General features: G+C 35.3%; 1 protein-coding gene across 21 annotated transcripts in view; it reads right to left on the bottom strand.

The window, feature by feature from the left end:
* The window catches only part of ZBTB20 (zinc finger and BTB domain containing 20), an 848,937-nt gene that overhangs the window by 808,479 nt on the left and 22,245 nt on the right, over positions 1-18,213 (bottom strand). For 15 of the 21 annotated variants that reach the window (XM_043874091.1, XM_043874097.1, XM_043874086.1 and 12 more), the window contains exon 1: positions 34-770. The exons of the other annotated variants lie outside the window; for them this stretch is intronic. The gene's annotated coding sequence lies outside the window, so the exon portion shown is untranslated. Of the gene's footprint in view, positions 1-33; positions 771-18,213 lie in introns of those variants that run through there. 21 annotated transcript variants of the gene reach the window in all.

The following is an 18,213-nucleotide window of genomic DNA, read 5'->3' as shown; positions in this document are numbered from 1 at the left end:
GGATTTTTTTTTTTTGAAAGTTGTCTGCCCTACCTTCTTCCCCAGCGCTGAGTTTCTCTTCTCATAATCGGTGTCTCCCTGGAAGTACAGTGTGAGTGGTAATGACTGCCTGCCTCCCTAATGAGTCCATTTTCCTGCTCTTGATGTTGTGTATATACACACACTGCAACCTACCTTACAAACCACAGAGACGGGAAGAGAGAGAGAGAGCAAGAGAGAGGGAGGGAGGGGGGGCAGAGAGGGAGGGAGAGACAGAGACAGAGCAAGCGAGTGAGAGAGAGAGAAGAGGAGAGAGAGAAAGAAAAACAGAAAGAAACAGAGAGAGAAAGGCACAGACAAAGCCCTCCTACCAGACAGCAGACAGCCTTCCTTCCCCTATCCAGCAAAATGCAACTCGTCTAATGCAGCAACAGGTTCAGTATTGCCAGACTAACAGAGTGAAAAAGGTATAGTCTCTATAGCATTACTGCTGCAAATAAACAGTTTAAGAGCAGCTGGCTCCACCTTCTTTATTTATGCTCCATTATGAGGAATGTATTGTTTCAGTTCTGGCATACAGTACATGTAATTATCATAAATACATTTTTTGCATATAAGCAGGAAATAGTGAAATACATAGCCTATTTGTGCAATCTTATAAATTTATTTTTTTAATGTGAAAAGAGTGTCAACAAATCTGCTCTGACAAAAGCCTAGTAATGATTTTAAAGTCAAAGCAGTCTTAAAGGAGGCTCTGAAAGAAACAGACTCCATACAATAGGAAAACTGATCTCAGACAAAACTGATAACTGCAAAGAAGAAATTATTGCTCAGTAAATAAATCAAGACCATAAGCAAAATTGCAGACAGAAAAAGAATTCAGTTGAATTAAGTAACTAATAGACTGGTACTCTAGAAGAAGGCAGATCGGTTTCTTATTTGAAGCATCTATCTGTACAAACATCACAGTGCCATGTACTTTGTGTGAACAGGTGCACTGCATATAGTACATAGTGTTACAACAACAGAAATAAATCCCACAAGGAGCTTCCATCACTAGCAGGACAAAATTACATAGAATATGGATCTGAAACCACAGCAGAAACCCCTTGTTCTTTTATTAGGAGGAAAAAATAAAAATAATCAATGCTTCTAAATAAAGCTTCCTTAAAAGAAAAAAAAAATGTTTTTCTTTGTCTGATGCCTCTAATCATTTTTTTTTTTCGCTACATGCTTGAACCAAAATAATGCTGATACTGCACTCCTTACCCCATCACATGTTTCCCCACCCCTTCCCCCACTCCCAGGTGCCTTTTCTCCATAAGTGATACATTTGCACTGATGGAATTACAAAGATCAGAAAACTGAACTAGTTTCAAGCCCTTCTCCTTGTCTCCCATTTTTTTAAACTAGACTCTGCCTATGTACCTAGATAGCCACCTTTCTTAAAATATTTCTGTACAGTTTGGCTGTGTGTCATTTAGATGGAACTTAGAAATAGTACAAGAAAGGCTAAATATTCTAAAGAAAATTTATATAAAAATGAAAAATATAACTGATTTGACCTATTCAAACTCTGCATTTAGGCACCAATAATTAAATATATTAATTGTAAAATCAACCTTTTTACTTGGTTTAGTGTTTTACCATTCTCTCAAAGTAGGATGTGTTCCTTTGCATAAAAAAACTACTTCACCATATAAGCATCAATTCCTTTGTTAAAAAGTACCTTTTTCTTACCCAAAGAGAATAAGAAGACAGTATTTGATTTCTACCAGCAGGAACCAAAAGGAATGTAAAGGACCATGAAGTCTATTCATCTTTTCTAAAGAACAACCAGTTAGTTGAATTAAAAAAGAAAAACAAATATTTTGGCTCAGTGAAAAATGCACAACATCTCAACAGTTTCTCCATATCTGCATACTTTACTAGATTCCAAGCACAATAAGTGACATATTCTTAGTACTTTCTAGAGTTCAAGATACACTTTCCCTGCTGGAACTGGTGACCCATGTATTAAATTAACCATTGCACCACATGAAACAATAATCCTAATTGACTATCAGGCTCTGAAGCTATAAAGTTATTAAATTAAATTGTTTCATATGTTGATATGCCATGGGGCAATTTCATCCTGTAGAAAGATTCTAAGTTGGGAGTTAAGAACTAGTTTTGGTCCCAGTGTTACTACAAATACTTTGTGTAAATACAGCAAGCCATGTAGCCATTCTCAGTTTCACACAAAAAAATAAATTAAATTTAAAAGGAAGGAATTGGCCAGGTTAACATAATAATGATAATGATGATAGCTAATGCTTAAGTCCTTACTATGTGCCAGGCACGCCTATAAGTACTTTGCATTTATTAACTCACTAAATCCTAATAATGACCCTATGAGGTAGGCATTATTTTCAGTTTCATTTCCCAGGTGAAGAAACAGAGAGGTTAAGTGATTTGCTCAAGATCACACAGCACAACAGTAATGAGATCTGAATCCAGCCTGTCTGGTTTAGAGATCATGTGTTTAATTTCTATAGCATATTGTCTCCCAATATCTAATGCTAGCTCAAGCTTTATTTTCCAGAAGATTCTGTGGTTATGAGTCAAATCCAACATATCTTGACACTTCCTCTTACCTTGCTTACCAATATACCATGGTGCAAATTTTTCTTCTAATTTACACCCACAACTCTCAATACATTTGGTTTAAGTGTCTAGTAGTTCCAATCCCAAAGAAAGGCAATGCCAAAGAATGCTCAAACTACCGCACAATTGCACTCATCTCACATCCTAGTAAACTAATGCTCAAAATTCTCCAAGCCAGGCTTCAGCAATACGTGAACCATGCACTTCCAGATGTTCAAGCTGGTTGGAACCAGAGATCAAATTGCCAACATCCGCTGGATCACTGAAAAAGCAAGAGAGTTCCAGAAAAACATCTATTTCTGCTCTATTGACTATGCCAAAGCCTTTGACTATGTGGGTCACAATAAACTGGAAAATTCTGAAAGAGATGGGAATACCAGACCATCTGATCTGCCTCTTGAGAAACTTATGCAGGTCAGGAAGCAACAGTTAGAACTGGACATGGAACAACAGACTGGTTCCAAATAGGAAAAGGAGTACGTCAAGGCTGTATATTGTCACCCTGCTTATTTAACATATATGCAGAGTACATCACGAGAAACGCTGGGCTGGAGGAAGCACAAGCTGGAATCAAGATTGCCAGGAGAAATATCAATAATCTCAGATATGCAGATGACACCACAAAGAAAGTGAAGAAGAACTAAAAAGTGAAAGAGGGGGGTGAAAAAGTTGGCTTAAAGCTCAATATTCCGAAAACTAAGATCATGGCATCCGGTCCCATCACTTCATGGCAAATAGATGGGGAAACAGTGGACACAGTGTCAGATTTTATTTTTCTCGACTCCAAAATCACTGCAGATGGTGACTGCAGCCATGAAATTAAAAGACATTTACTCCTTGGAAGGAAAGTTATGACCAACCTAGACAGCACATTAAAAAGCAGAGACATTACTTTGACAACAAAGGCCCGTCTAGTCAAGGCTATGGTTTTTCCAGTGGTCATGTATGGATGTGAGAGTTGGACTATAAAGAAAGCTGAGTGCCAAAGAATTGATGCTTTTGAACTGTGGTGTTGGAGAAGACTCTTGAGAGTCCCTTGGACTGCAAGGAGATCCAACCAGTTCATCCTAAAGGAGATCAGTCCTGGGTGTTCATTGGAAGGACTGATGTTGCAGCTGAAACTCCAATACTTTGGCTACCTGATGCAAAGAGCTGACTCATTTGAAAAGACGCTGATGACGGGAAAGATTGAGGGCAGGAGGAGAAGGGGATGACAGAGGATGAGATGGTTGGATGGCATCACCGACTCAATGGACATGGGTTTGGGTGGACCCCAGATGTTGGTGATGGATAGGGAGGCCTGGTGTGCTGTGGTTCATGGGGTCGCAAAGAGTTGGACATGACTGAGCAACTGAACTGAACTGAACTCTATTTTAAAAGGTTACATAATCCATTTACTCACCTTTCTTTGTTTCCCAATGTCCATAGTATACGCAACCATTTAATTGAAGTGGAAAATATAATAATTTGTAACCAATATGGCTATCAATTCATAAAGCCCAATGGCAACCCACTCCAGTATTCTTACCTAGAAAATCCCATGGACAGAAGGAGCCTAGTGGGCTAGAGACACAGGGTTGCAAAAAAGTCAAACATGACTTGGTGACTACACAAGAAGTAGCATTATATGTAGTTCCCATACACTATTCTCCTGAATGCCCCGTATTTAAAACAGAAAAAAAAGAAAGAAAGAAACTACACAGTTCTTAAAGTTTCCCTATTTCGAATATCTGGAGAAGGCAATGGCACCCCACTCCAGTACTCTTGCCTGGAAAATCCCATGGACGGAGGAGCCTGGTAGGCTGCAGTCCATGGGGTCACGAAGAGTCAGACATGACTGAGCGACTTCACTTTCACTTTTCACTTCCATGCATTGGAGAAGGAAATGGCAACCCACTCCAGTGTTCTTGCCTGGAGAATCCCAGGGATGGGGTCGCAGAGAGTCGGACACGACTGAAGTGACTGAGCAGTAGCAGTTCAAATATCAAATACTAAAGCAAGTGATTGTTTAAATAATTAAATAATAATATAAAATATAATTTAAAAATTCTTGTTTTCTGTAGCTTGAGAAAGGCATGAAAAGCAAGGATTTAATTATAAATGATTTGTAAGAGATGTTGAATAATATCCTATGATTTTATGTAGTTGGTTTTAACTTTGAACTATTTAGAGATATATTCTGAAGACTTTTATACTAACGTCTTAGTCTGCAAGAGAATTTAACCACTCTGATCTTTGTGTGTTCACTAAACATGTATTTTGTGCCCAAATATGTGCCATACTACTATACTTGAGCATGAAAAGTGAAGATAAAACGTGTGATATAGTTTCTGCTTGTGAGGATTTCACAGGCTGGTGGGGGACAGACACGTAAATAATATTAGAACAAGCAGATAATCTTGCCACTACTTCCTGTAATATCGCAAGTAATGCAGTGCCTTAAACTTCCTGCACTTTCCTCAAAAAACTAAAAGTGATATTAAACAAAACAAGCATATGTACCTAAATTTAAAATATGCCTTTTGAAAGATGTGTATGTGTGTGTGTGTGTATTGCAGGGGGAGGTACTGAGGTTAGACTGAAGATAGCTTTTTCTCCAACAGTGTGGCTTATAGACTCATTAAGTAAATTTTGTCCATTGTCCCCAAGGTGCCTAGTAAAGAGTCTTCTACAAGTACACAGTACATATATTTCTTAAATGATGTGGAAATCAGTGGTACCTATTGCCCTGAAGCATCAAATGCCATTAGTTTTAGGGTTACAGTGTACTTTGATCAGAGATTGTTGACTTAGCAAATGGATACTTCCAAAAGGAAATAAAAGATGAGATTTTTTAAAATTTTGAAAACAAATCAACTAAATTGATAAACATCTGAATATATACCCCTAACCCAGGTATGCTTTTGCCAAGTCCTTTCTCAGTGATCATTAATGTTTTTATATTATGTGAAGCTAAACAGGAAAAAAATTTGGAATAGCTTAAGATTGTTTACAAGAACATTCCCAAAAGATACATTTATTGCCCAGATTAAAAAACAAAAAGAAGGGGGGGGAGTGAAAATATGAGTCATGTTGCAATGATGGACATTTTACTTATCCGTTATTTCTTTCACATCTACAACTTATGTTCTAGTATAAGTCAGAAACTGGCCTTAGAGTTCCTTGTAGGAATGGAACCATATCCTTTAAGAAAAATAGCTTTGAAGCTGGTTAGGGTCAAAGAGTGAGACCTGAACAATTTTTTGTGTGGGTTTAAAGTGTGCTGCAGAGAACTAAATAACAGTTTGAAGGCAGAGGAGCATAGAAATGAGAGGAGAGGAGGAAGAGAGGAGAATCACAGGAAAGAGGGGACAGTGAGAAATTCCCCAATGTCAAGGCGGCCACAGATGTGTTTGTTTGTTGTCTTTTTTAAAAGAGTGTTGCCTAATATGAAATTCCAAGAGGTCTGCATTTTTGCAATACAAACCTTCTTACCAAACGTGGACATCTTGGTATATTCTTTAACTTTGTTTATTAGTTTGACCGCCTGTGTGTGTGAGTGTGTGCGTGCGCGCGTGTTCAGTCGCATCTGTCCTGTCACCAGGCTCCTCTGTCCATGGAATTTTCCAGGTAAGACTACTGGGGTGGGTTGCCATTTCTTACTCCAGAGGATCTTGCCAACTCAGAGATCAAACTCGGGTCTCTCGTATCTCCTGCAGTGACAAGCGGATTCTTTACCATTGCGCCACCTGGGCTAAGATGGGAAAATCAAAGTACAGCCATACGAACGTATGGCTCCTATGCTATAGCCTCTGAAAACATAGGCACTGCTTAACGAGACAGTACATACTTCAGAGTTGCAAGGAGTGACCAGTGGCACTTTGAATAGTGGCCAGTAAATGGTGAATAGTGAATAGTAAAAAGCCAAGTCTCTTCTACATAGAATGACTTGAATATGGATGAGTCAACCCCCTTTTTCCCCACAAATACACAGGAGAAATGTGGTCATGTGAGAAGACAGAGGTTGTCTGAATTACAGGATTACCATTGACTATTATTGTTGTTATAAATACTGCCTCTACAAACTGAGTTTAAATGACACGAGTATCTTCAGAAATTTAGAGAAGAGTACTTTCACAACACAATCAATACAATTTGAATCAAAAAATTAAAAACATAAAAATGTCATTCTCAGTATCTCCCTGGCTCTAGAAAAATGTATTAGATATATATACTACATTAACTCTATCTGCTTCCTGCTCAATCTTCTCTCCTAAACAATCTAGAACAGTGTTAGTAACTGTCTTTAAAGTTTCAACACTTACATAATAATGTATTCATATGTACAGATTATATTCAGTGCACAAGGAAACAGAAACTACAGAGGGTATTTCACAGGAAAAATAAAAGTTACATAGAAGTTATAAAAGAGGCATCTTAATTGCTATAGACATTGTCTGTCCAGCAGGTTAGCGAGATCCCCACTGTTCTGCTTGGTAACTCTACATGCAAAAACTCAAACTCCATATTCTTCTCATCTAAAAAGTTGCTGCTATTAGTAAGGATGCAGTCTCATAATAAAAGTTACCACTATTGCAGAGAGTCAGGAACTGTACTTAGCACTACATAACTAAGTAGTTCTACATAACTGCACTTAATGCTACATAACTGTACTTAGTGCTACATAATTCATTTAACCCTCCCCACAGCATTAATGGCAACCCACTCCAGTACTCTTGCCTGGAAAATCCCATGGACAGAGGAGACTGGTAGGCTACAGTGCATGGGGTCACAAAGAGTCGGACACGACTGAGTGACTAAACTAAAACTAAACAGCATTATAAGAAAGGTACTAGTAATGTTTTCATTTATAGATGAGGAAACTGAGCCCAAAGTCTTGTAGCAAATAAGTGGTAGAAGTCAGGTCTAAACTCAATCCAAATGGAATTTTAAGGAATAAAGGGAGTGGCTTGACAAAACTACTCCAAAATTTTCTAGAATAATAAACTGGCCAGATTAGGAAGAAATTTGGGGAGAAAAACTAATGATAAGAAACAAGTCTGAGAACAGCTATATTCCCCAGATAATTTCAACATTTATTTTAAACATATTTGAGAAAAAGTACACACAACTCAAAATAAAATTTAAAGAAAGGACATGAAGAAAAGCAGAGTATAAATAAATAGCTTTCAAACAGGATGAAAGAAACACCAGGAACCAGTTTGATTAAAGAGCTGGAAACATTAATAACAATCTGTCCAGTAATATTGAAGCCAGTTATTAATAATAGAGTCAGCATGATAAGAGCCTGCTAACTCTGAGGCAACAGGCCACAGGGATAATTCAAATTAGGTAGAAACGGTATCTCTTATTTTTAAGAAAGCTCATTTAACCCTGATAAGTTACAGGTTTACAACCATAACCTTTGAAACATATAAGGTTATATCAAGTTTTTAGAAAAGAATCTACATAAAATCTCAATCTTCTTCATTTCTACTAATAATAAATACAGGAAAACCTCATTAATCAGAGTACCTACAATCAGAATGTATAATGTGTCAGATACATTTATAGGATTCTTCTGAAATAGAAATTTTGAAATGAATTACATTATACTTTAATAAATTATATTGGTTGTTTCAAAATTATCAGATTATCAAAACATATTCTACTTTATGTTGAATAGCTATAAAATTTAGGCTTATTCTTAAATTAAATGTGGTGTCCTCCTCTATTTCAAACTGGTGACATTTTAACACTTAAAAGGTAATAACTGAACCTTCCACAACACAAATAATACACCCAGCATCATCTATGTAGAATATGAACATAAGTGTCTCACCAGGAAATAGCTTTTATTAGTAATCAATAAGAGAAGAATACTGCCCATAATTAAATCTGTATTAATTATGAAAAGGGTTATGAAAGAAATAAATCATCATTGTAGATTTCATTTTAGAAATTTAATGATCTGGGACTTCAATACACACTACTTATGAAGTCATACCTAAAAATTTGATACTGAAATAAACTGAAAAGCACTTTAAGCTAATATTTTAATAAAATTCATGTGGTTTTGTATAAAACAAACTTATTTAACTATACTCCCTCTACCAATAAATGCATTTTTTTCAATAAATGCACTGAATTCAATATGCCATTCAATAATTAATTTATGCTATAGCAGTTTGAGTTTACAATATACTTGAAAATATTATAAAATATGTTATAAAATAAAATGTTAAATATTATATTTTTTTAAAAATTCTGAAGTTTTCCAGGTGCTGCATTTAACTGAAAGTCGCTCAGTCGTGTCCCACTCTTTGCGACCCCGTGAACTATATACAGTCCATGGAATTCCCTAGACCAGGACTGGAGTGGGTAGCCTTTCCTTTCTCCAGGGCATCTTCCCAACTCAGGGATCAAACCCAAGTCTCCTGCATTGCAGGCATATCTTTACCAGCTAAGCCACCAGGGAAGCCCAAGAATACTGGAGGGGATAGCCTATCCCTTCTCCAGGGGATCTTCCTGACCCAGGAATGGAACCAGAGTCTCCTGCAGAGTAGGTGGATTCTTTACCAATTGAGCTATCAGGGAAACCCCTATTATTTTTAAAGTTAAATTAATAAGTGTATAGAAATAAATAATAAATCAGAGCAGTTTTTAATCAGTGGTGGGTGACACCTAAAATATTTATAGCTGAAAAGGCATGGGCATAGACCAGTAAGAAATATTACTATAACTACTAATCAAAACAGATACTGGCTATAAATAAACAATTTATTGCCTGTGTGTACCTCCTGAATAACAACCCTAGCTTTAGATAACAAACCAGAATCTATTTTCTAAAACAAGTTAATAAAATTTGGAGGAATATGTGGTTTTACTACTGAGCTACTACTCCTGTACTCTAGATCAACAGATTCTCCAATTTTTAAAAACATACATCCTATCAGTAAAAATATTTTGAACTCTATATAGATCATTTGTCTGTCGGTTCTCAACTCCATTCCCGCCTCTTCCATGCTCTCTTATGTGGTTGAACCTGAAAACTACATTTCCTAGATTGCTTTGCTGGGATGGGTAGCACTGGCAGAAGATTAAAGGGAATTATTTTCCCTTCTGTTTTTGGCACCAGCAATCGCTGCAACGGTGTTTCAGCAGCCTCTGTAGCACAGAGATCTTGTAGCACAGATCTTGGGATCTGGCTCTCAGGACTGCTGGCTGCAGCAATAGGACCACAGTTGCGGAACAAGCAGCAGCCATCACAGGTGACTGGAAGCTCTACCAGACTTGGCAAATTCAACAGCACTGGAAGAACTGTGGACCCCTGGGCTCCTGCCCTGTCAGTAGGAGTGTGGTTACCTGGCTTCCTGTGAAGCAGTGGCCATGGCCATTCTAACATTCACAGCCTCAGCGGTGCTCCAGCTTCCTCAGTAACTCAGTGTTCATAAGCTCTAGGTAACAAAACTTTCCATTGCTTTCTACAGGTGTTAGTGTTAATCTCTCAGTCATGTCTGATTCTTTGTGACTCCATGGACTATAGCCTGCCAGGCTTCTCTGTCCATGGGATTTTCCAGGTAAGAATACTGGAGTGGGATGCCATTTCCTTCTCCAGGGGATTTTTCTGACCCAGGGATAGAGTCTGGGTCTCCCACATTGTAGGCAGATATTTTAACAGTCTGAGCCTGCTTTACAGGGAAGGCCCGCTTCCTACAGGTGCTCATTGCTAAATAACACAGCCACCTTCTTTTCTTTCCTCTAGACTTTCCAACACTTTTGCAACCAATTCCTTGGATTAAAATCCCTCTGTTCTGAGTCTGTTTTTCTGCCTGGGCACTGATTAAATATAAGCCCATACTCCAATATATACAATTATTTATAAATTATAGACTTATACTACTGTATTATATGTATGTATTATAGAACATATGGAGTAATAGGTGTTTTAAAGAATGAGATAAACAAGAAATAAACAGTTTTTAAAGTAAACTTTAATGTTATTGTATTTATCAACAATTTTCAAACATTCTTGTTGTCACTAAAAAACAAAATTTTTAGAGTATAATAAGATTAAATATTTGTCATTCTTGGTATCTCAGCTTGGATTTACCCTTTATGAAACAGTCATTTGAAAATCTGGTACTACGTTCAGGTTATTGTGATATTTAGCTATAATGGTTGTCATGGAGGGGGAAAACCTCACAAAATGGTAGATCCAAATGGAAGAAGAGTATCATGCTTATTAAATCACAATACTCAATTTTCAATGCCAACCACCAATTGTGTAAAAGATTTTGTTGAACTTTGGCTAGTAAATTTCCATCTTCCCATATGTCAACCAGTCATTCTTAAAAACTAAGAGGTACATGTAGCACCTTTATTTTTTTAGCCAAAAAAAAAAAATGTTAATCTATTTAAAGATTTCATTTGGAAGATTTTATAACAAGTTATAAGATTCTGTTTCAAGTTTTAAAAAACATTCAGATACAGTTTTGTGCAGTTTTAAAATTATACAGAAACTAGAGTTTTACAGTTACATTGGCTTTGGCAACAGTCACACAACTTGAAATAACAACAAAGATTCAACATGGAAATGTGCTCTCCATACTACGGATCTTTCAAAAAGCAGTTATCTTCTCATTCACTATAAGTATGATTACTTTAAAAAAAAAATCAAGTATGTTTCTTTTTCCAAAAATGTATGTTAAAAGAACACCTGTTATCACAGAAAAGGTCAGCAAAACTAGAATTCTTATGTTGTAAAAGGAAAGTGCATAACTGCAACAACTTTCATATCACTTCTCAGTGATCTCCCACTGAATAACCAAGTGGTGCAAATATTACAGCCACTCTCCCATCTTACTACCAAGTAAAGACTCCACTTCTATATTTGATTCTGTTTTCTACTACAGAATTCTATTCTATTCTATTTCTACTACAGAATTTCTATTCTGTTTCTACTACATTTTAAAGATTTTGTTAAAAAAAAAAAATCGCATCAATGACACCCTACAGCACTTGTGCATCCTTTCATTTTAATTGATCTGCTAAAATAGCTCACTTATATGTGACAAGCAGATGAATTTCAGGTGTGGAAGTTGCTCTGTAATCTTATCCAGAAATCTTTTTCCATTCCAACCACACCGACCACTCCAACACTACAAAACTATGTTAACACAGTTTTTTTCAGAATGCATTTTTTAATTAGAGGGTATTTTGATGCTTGGCAAGTATCTTTTCCAGTAATCCTTTTAGTGATTCATAAATCATAGTCCTTCATATTATTGAAATTGAGCCTATCAAATATCATTGGCTGAAATGCTAGAAATAGTGATATTTCCATGTACCTATACAGTGAACCTTTCATACTATATAATTTATTCAGATACTTATTTCTTCAAATCTTCAATGTTTTCTATGTATCTTCTAATACCATTTGCTGACAAATAAATGTGATATTGCTTGCTGTCATATTTTTCATGCATTATTTCGGTCATTTTTCTCAAGGCATGCCATAGACTCAGGGTGAGATGCATCCCTTAGTGATAGTGAATATAAGTCCAAATTTCAAATAGACCTCTTGACCATTATTTTTGGTTGTGCTGTGCTGTGTTTAGTCACTCAGTCATGTCCAACTTTTTGTGACCCAATGGACTGTAGCCTGCCAGGGTCCTCTGTCCGTGGCGATTCTCCAGGCAAGAATACTGGAGTGGGTTGCCATGCCCTCCTCCAGAGGATCTTCTCAACCCAAGGATGGAACCCAGGTCTCCTGAATTGCAGGCAGATTCTTTACCAGCTGAGCTACCAGGGATGCCCTATTTTTGGTTGACTTAGTGTCAAATATGATTAAATCATCATTTTAAGAAATTTTGTAATATAGCCAACAAAAGATTCATACAATGCATTAGAGATATTCTTGCTGAAATGTGCTTATTAGTATTTATCTTTATTCTGCTATCTTTTCCCAGAGTTGGTTTGTTTTGTGAGAGTTTATCTATTTAACACTGGACAATGTAATCCAAGACCCATCACAAGGCACAGATAAAATTCAATACCTCCAAATCTTAAAGCAAATCAATGCCCGGCCCCCACCTCAGGACGCTTTATATAACTTACAATGTGTGTAAATGATACTTTGACATTGTCAGCAACAATCTACATATTAGTAAACTTTAATTTCTTTGATTTTTTTAAAAATAAAAATATATATAAATTTTCAGTAAGGTGTTATGGAAAAACCTGAGTGAACTTTTTGGTCAACCCAATGTTTCCCACAAAATAAGTTACACTATGAAAAGCTGACTTGAACGTTAAGTGTGATCTCTTCCCTTTTCTTAACCCATGCGTGTAACCCACATCACTTTGATTACTCAAACTGTTAATACAGGGAACTCACCTTTTCTCAGACCCTCTCCAGAGAATAAGAAATGTTTAAATATTGGTTTCCATCAGGATATTTTGTGCATAAAGTAGGCAATTCTCATCAATGAATTTGAAATCATGATGGCCTAGATATTATATAATATCAATTGAAATGTATTATGAAATATAATAACATTTGCTTCACCAAAATTAAGAATTTTGATTTCTTTATAAAATACTCACTTGTTAAATGCATTATAAGCCATTAATGTTCTTTGTGATGCTTCAGATAAGTGATCTGAGATAACCTAGCTGGTGATATATAATATTTAGTTACTTAATTATACCTGAAATTTCACAGTTTTCTGTTCAACTCACAGTGCTGATTAAAAAAAAGCAAATCATTTTGAAATATTTAGAGAAAGTAAAAGGAGGAATAATAACTATAAAGCATTATTGTATCTTAATGAGAACTTGAAAGATTAGTTTTTCACCTTATTCTCAATTATTCATGGATGGTACATTTCATCTCTAGGTGTGCGGGAAGTAGAGTGCTTTAGCGGAAAAAAAACAACATGGGCTTTAAAGTCAAATAAACCTGAATTTGCATCAAGTGTCCACATTTACTAGTTGTGAAAACCAAGTGTCTTATTTTCCATGATTTCATTTCCTCATTAGGAATAATGGGGCATATGTAGTCAATGAAAATAGATACAAAGTGTTTGACCCATAGTATTCATTAAATGATAATATATTTTCTCCTTTTATTCCTAAACCAGATGTCCTTATTTTTTGTGTATTATGAATATCTTCAAACTAGTAACGATTCACATCCACAATTTATATTTTGCCTGTCATGTAACAGCTTAAAAACTTTCTTCACATAATTACTAAATTTAACCCTCCCTGCCACACTATGAAGTAATTGGACATTATCCTAATTTTTCACAGAAATAAACTAAGCTCTAGAGAGAGTAAATAATTTGCACAAGATCTTGCAAGAAGTAACTTAAAAAATTGAACTTTCACCTACCATTCTATAAAGCCTGCTTCCCCAGTCTCTAAAAAAAAAAATCCTAGCTACAACTAACAAACAGAATGTTTTATACTAAGAAAATGATATATCTAATGATAATAAACATTATTAAACTATTTACATATGCCCAAAGTGAAATACATATGAATACAAAGGGCATATTCACATTATTATTACTAGTGGTTCTAGGATCTGAGAATTTGGTTGGTGAAGCAAAATATTTCTGTAATACATTCCTAGAAAATGGCGTTTTATTAAAAAAAAACAATCAACAAAGATATACTCATATAAAAACTTGTAATTGCTAGTATGGTCATTTAAGGTGGAGCTTGACTTTCAAATAAAATTTGGAGTGTAATTTTATACTCCTCAGTAAACCCTAAGTTTTCTATTTATCTTCCCAAATGATATTACAAGATAAAATAAGTGTTGGAGATCTATGTACAGTAAGCTGATTATAGTTATGTACAGCATGCTGATTATAATACTGTATTGTATACTTGCAATTTGCTAAGACAGTAAATCTTCAGTGTTCTCACCACAAAGGAAAAGAAAAACTAACTATGTGAGGTGATAGATGTGTTAATTAACTAGATTATGATAATCATTTCACAATGTATAGATTAAATTATCACATTGTATACCTTCAAAAAAATCATGCTGTACAAGCTAAATATATTCAATTTTTATTTATTGATCATATTTCAATAAAGCTTAGAAAAAATTTTTAAATAAAAAGTACACATAATCCTAAAAAAAGCAGTTCTCTGTGAGCACTGGAATCTACACTTTGTTTTTAAATACTTTTCTGCATTTTCAATACTTTCTATACCACATATACATTATTTTCATAGTTATAAAAATATATTAATAAAATAATTACTTTTCATAAAAAGTAATATTGGAAAATAGGTATGTCTAAAGTATTGGGTGGTCTATTAAAACAAGGTGACCAAAAAAAAAAGAACAAGGTGACTATTTCATTGAACCAATTCCAAAAGAATAGCTGATTAAGAACTTAAATAACCACAAGACTCTCAGGACCACATTTAAAAAGTCATTTCTTTGAGTCCTTAGTTTCTTTTGTATCTGTTTCTTACTAATTAGGAGAAAATAAAGCATAAAAGTTAAAGGTGTATGGGTTCTAAATTCAGACTGCTTAAGTTCAAATCTTGGCCCTACTACTTCAGACAATTCCTTTAATATCATTAAATCTTTTGTCTTCATCTTTAAAATGAGGAAATAAAGTACCTACAGTACAAGGGCTTTTGTGCTGATTAAATACAGTAATCCAAGTGTTGGTAACAACTAGCATTTATGAGATGAGAAACATAAGGTCCACTGTCCCACAACTAGAAAACTGGAACCAAGATTTAAATCCAGTAGACTATTTCTGGAGTGTGCATGCACGGGTGCTAAGTTGCTTCAGTCAAGTCTGACGCTTTGTGACCCTACAGACCACAGCCTGTCAGGCTCCTCTCTCCATGGGATTCTCCCAGGAAAGAATATTGGAGTGGGTTTCCGTGCCCTCCTCTAGGGGATCTTCCCAACACAGAAATCTAACCGGCGTCTTTTATGTCTTCTGCCCTAGAAGACACCTGGAGTATTCCACCACCTGGAATATAAACCCTCAAATGTTAAAGCCTCAATAAGCTCAGACATACATGAAACATTTAATAAATCTTAGTTTGTGGTTTTGTGCTAATTTCTAGTTTACCTAAATGTCAACCTCTAATGTAGGTTGAGTGAGTGAGTGATAGTATCTCAGTCGTTTCCGATTCTTGGCGACCCCACGGACTGCAGCCTGCCAGGCTCCTCTGTCCATGGAATTCTCCAGGCAAGGATACTAGAGAGGGCTGCCATTTCCTTCTCCAGGCTAATGTAGGTTAAACTTTAGTAAAAAGTGTACTATTCTGGTGAGTAATGTTGGTAATGGGGAAGTCTATGCATATATGAGGGAGGAGTACGTGGGAAATCTCTGTACTTTCCTTTCAATTTTATCACAAACCTAAAACTGCTCTGGGATTCCTAGGTGGCCAGTGGTAAAGAATCCATCTCTCAATGAGGGAGACATAGGAGATGCAGGTTAGATCCCTGGATAGGGATTAGATCCCTGGAGGAGGAAATGGCAACCACTCTAGTATTTTTGCCTGGAAAATTCCATGAACAAAGGAGCCTGGCAGGCTGTAGTCCAAGTGGTTGGTCACAAAGATTCGGACAGGCCTGAGCAACTGAGCCTAGTAAAACTTTTCTAAAAATAGTCTTTAAATGTAATGTGGTATCCTGGATGGGATTCTGGAACAGAAAAAACTAAGGAAATCTGAATAAACCATGTACTTTAGTTAATAACAAATTAATACTGGTTCATTAATTGTGGCAATGTGCCACAGTAATATAAAATATTAATAATAAGGAAAAATGGGTGTGAGATACATGAGAACTTTGCATACTATGTCCTCAATTTTCCTATAAATCTAAAACTATTATAAAAAATAATATCTATTTGAAAAAAAGTCAACAAAAAAAGTCAAGAGGAGTTGTTTTAGGAATGCAAACCTAAAAATTAAGACTTGAAGGGGATGATACTGTCCGGATGCATTTAGGTCAGACGGGGGCAAAATACAGAGTACCCTAGTACCTTAACTCAGGAAAGGCATTTTTAAAAGATATATAGCTTTGAATGGTTAAAAATTCTCAAATGGGAAATTAAAGAGGATTTAAGAGTAGAAACTTTTAAGGAGTAAATTAAATGTCCAGAGTCATAAAGCTAGTCTATGGGAAAGCATGACTCCTAATCCAATGTTCTTTCTACTATGACACACTGACACAATAAAACTTGTTTGCCTTAAGGCAATAACTTAGTACACTGAAGGAAAAAAAAAAGAAAAAAGTATTGATAACAAAATGGAAAATCTTTCAGTCAGACTCAAGTATCTTATCTGTTATGGCATAGAATAGGCACAATTTAAGAACAGCTTTAACTAGAAAATAAAGAGATTTAATGAGATTTATAAGTAAATTAATGAGATTTAAAAGTAAATGAGACTTCAAAATTAATGGGAAGTGATGACAGGCTTCTCTGCAGTTTCAGACCTGAGCTTTTGCCTTTAACATAGTAATACAAAGTAACTTTAAAGCCTGGACTGGCCACATTAAAACATAAAATTAAAACATAAAATTATAATCTGTTGAGATAAGGTCAATCTTACAGTCTGTGCCCTGAAATTCCCTAAATTCATGTCTACTTAAAACTAGGTAACAAACCTATCAGTTGGTTGAGTTTATTTAATTTTTATTATTCTGATTGCACTTAAAAACTTTTTTATTATAAAAAATTTGAATCACACAAAAATAGTATATAATGAATGAATTCTCTTTTACCCATTCTAATGGGTAATAGAATAATTACCCATTAGAACTTCTAATAATTCACATTTTACCTTTCATATTTTACCTACTGCTTGCATTTTTTTTTTCTTGTAGTGACTGAACTAATTTAAGATGAAGAACAGAACCATCTTTGGGGAAAGGAAAAAGAAAGGATGGAAGCAATATTTTCAGTCTGCTATTCATTGAGACTTGAACCAGAAAGATTCCAGACTGTAAGGCAAATAAATACAAGAGGCAAAGATGATAACAGTGAAAATATGTTAGTGGGATAGCTTAGCTATGTTATTTGACAATCAATGAAACTATTGTCTATGAGGAAGGAGGGTATTTTAAAGAATTAGTTTCCAACTTTTTAGTTTGAGTTTGACATAAAGAAGTATAGGGCAAGAAAGATTATAAAGGTTCATTGAGATTATAGTTTCTAAAGATGGGCTTATCTTTGAGGAACATAAAGATTAATTTCATCATGTTTGAATTCACATATCTAATAAACATCTATAGAAATAACAATCTGTACTATTTGCAAAATTTCAGTGTCACCAAGTCTCAGTTTATTGTGAAAGCTCAAAGTTTTTATAATAAAACATTCTATTTCCCATTAAGTCTCTTTCTGTGCTTGAGACAGCATTCCCATTTTTAAATTTTGAAATTTTAAATTAGAATATAAAGTGACTTTGGCAAGTTCAGTGATCTTTTTTGTAATCTTAATAAAGTTTTCTAGACATTGGAGAATAAAAATCTCGCCTAAATTTCCTGTCTAACTGTTGAAGGTTGAGACCATTAGAAGCTGGTTATGCAGCAAATATAAGCATATCTAA

The sequence above is a fragment of the Cervus elaphus genome, chromosome 19 (genome assembly GCF_910594005.1).
Source record: "Cervus elaphus chromosome 19, mCerEla1.1, whole genome shotgun sequence".
Taxonomy (NCBI): Eukaryota; Metazoa; Chordata; class Mammalia; order Artiodactyla; family Cervidae; genus Cervus; species Cervus elaphus.
This window is presented reverse-complemented; position numbering and strand designations above follow the sequence as displayed.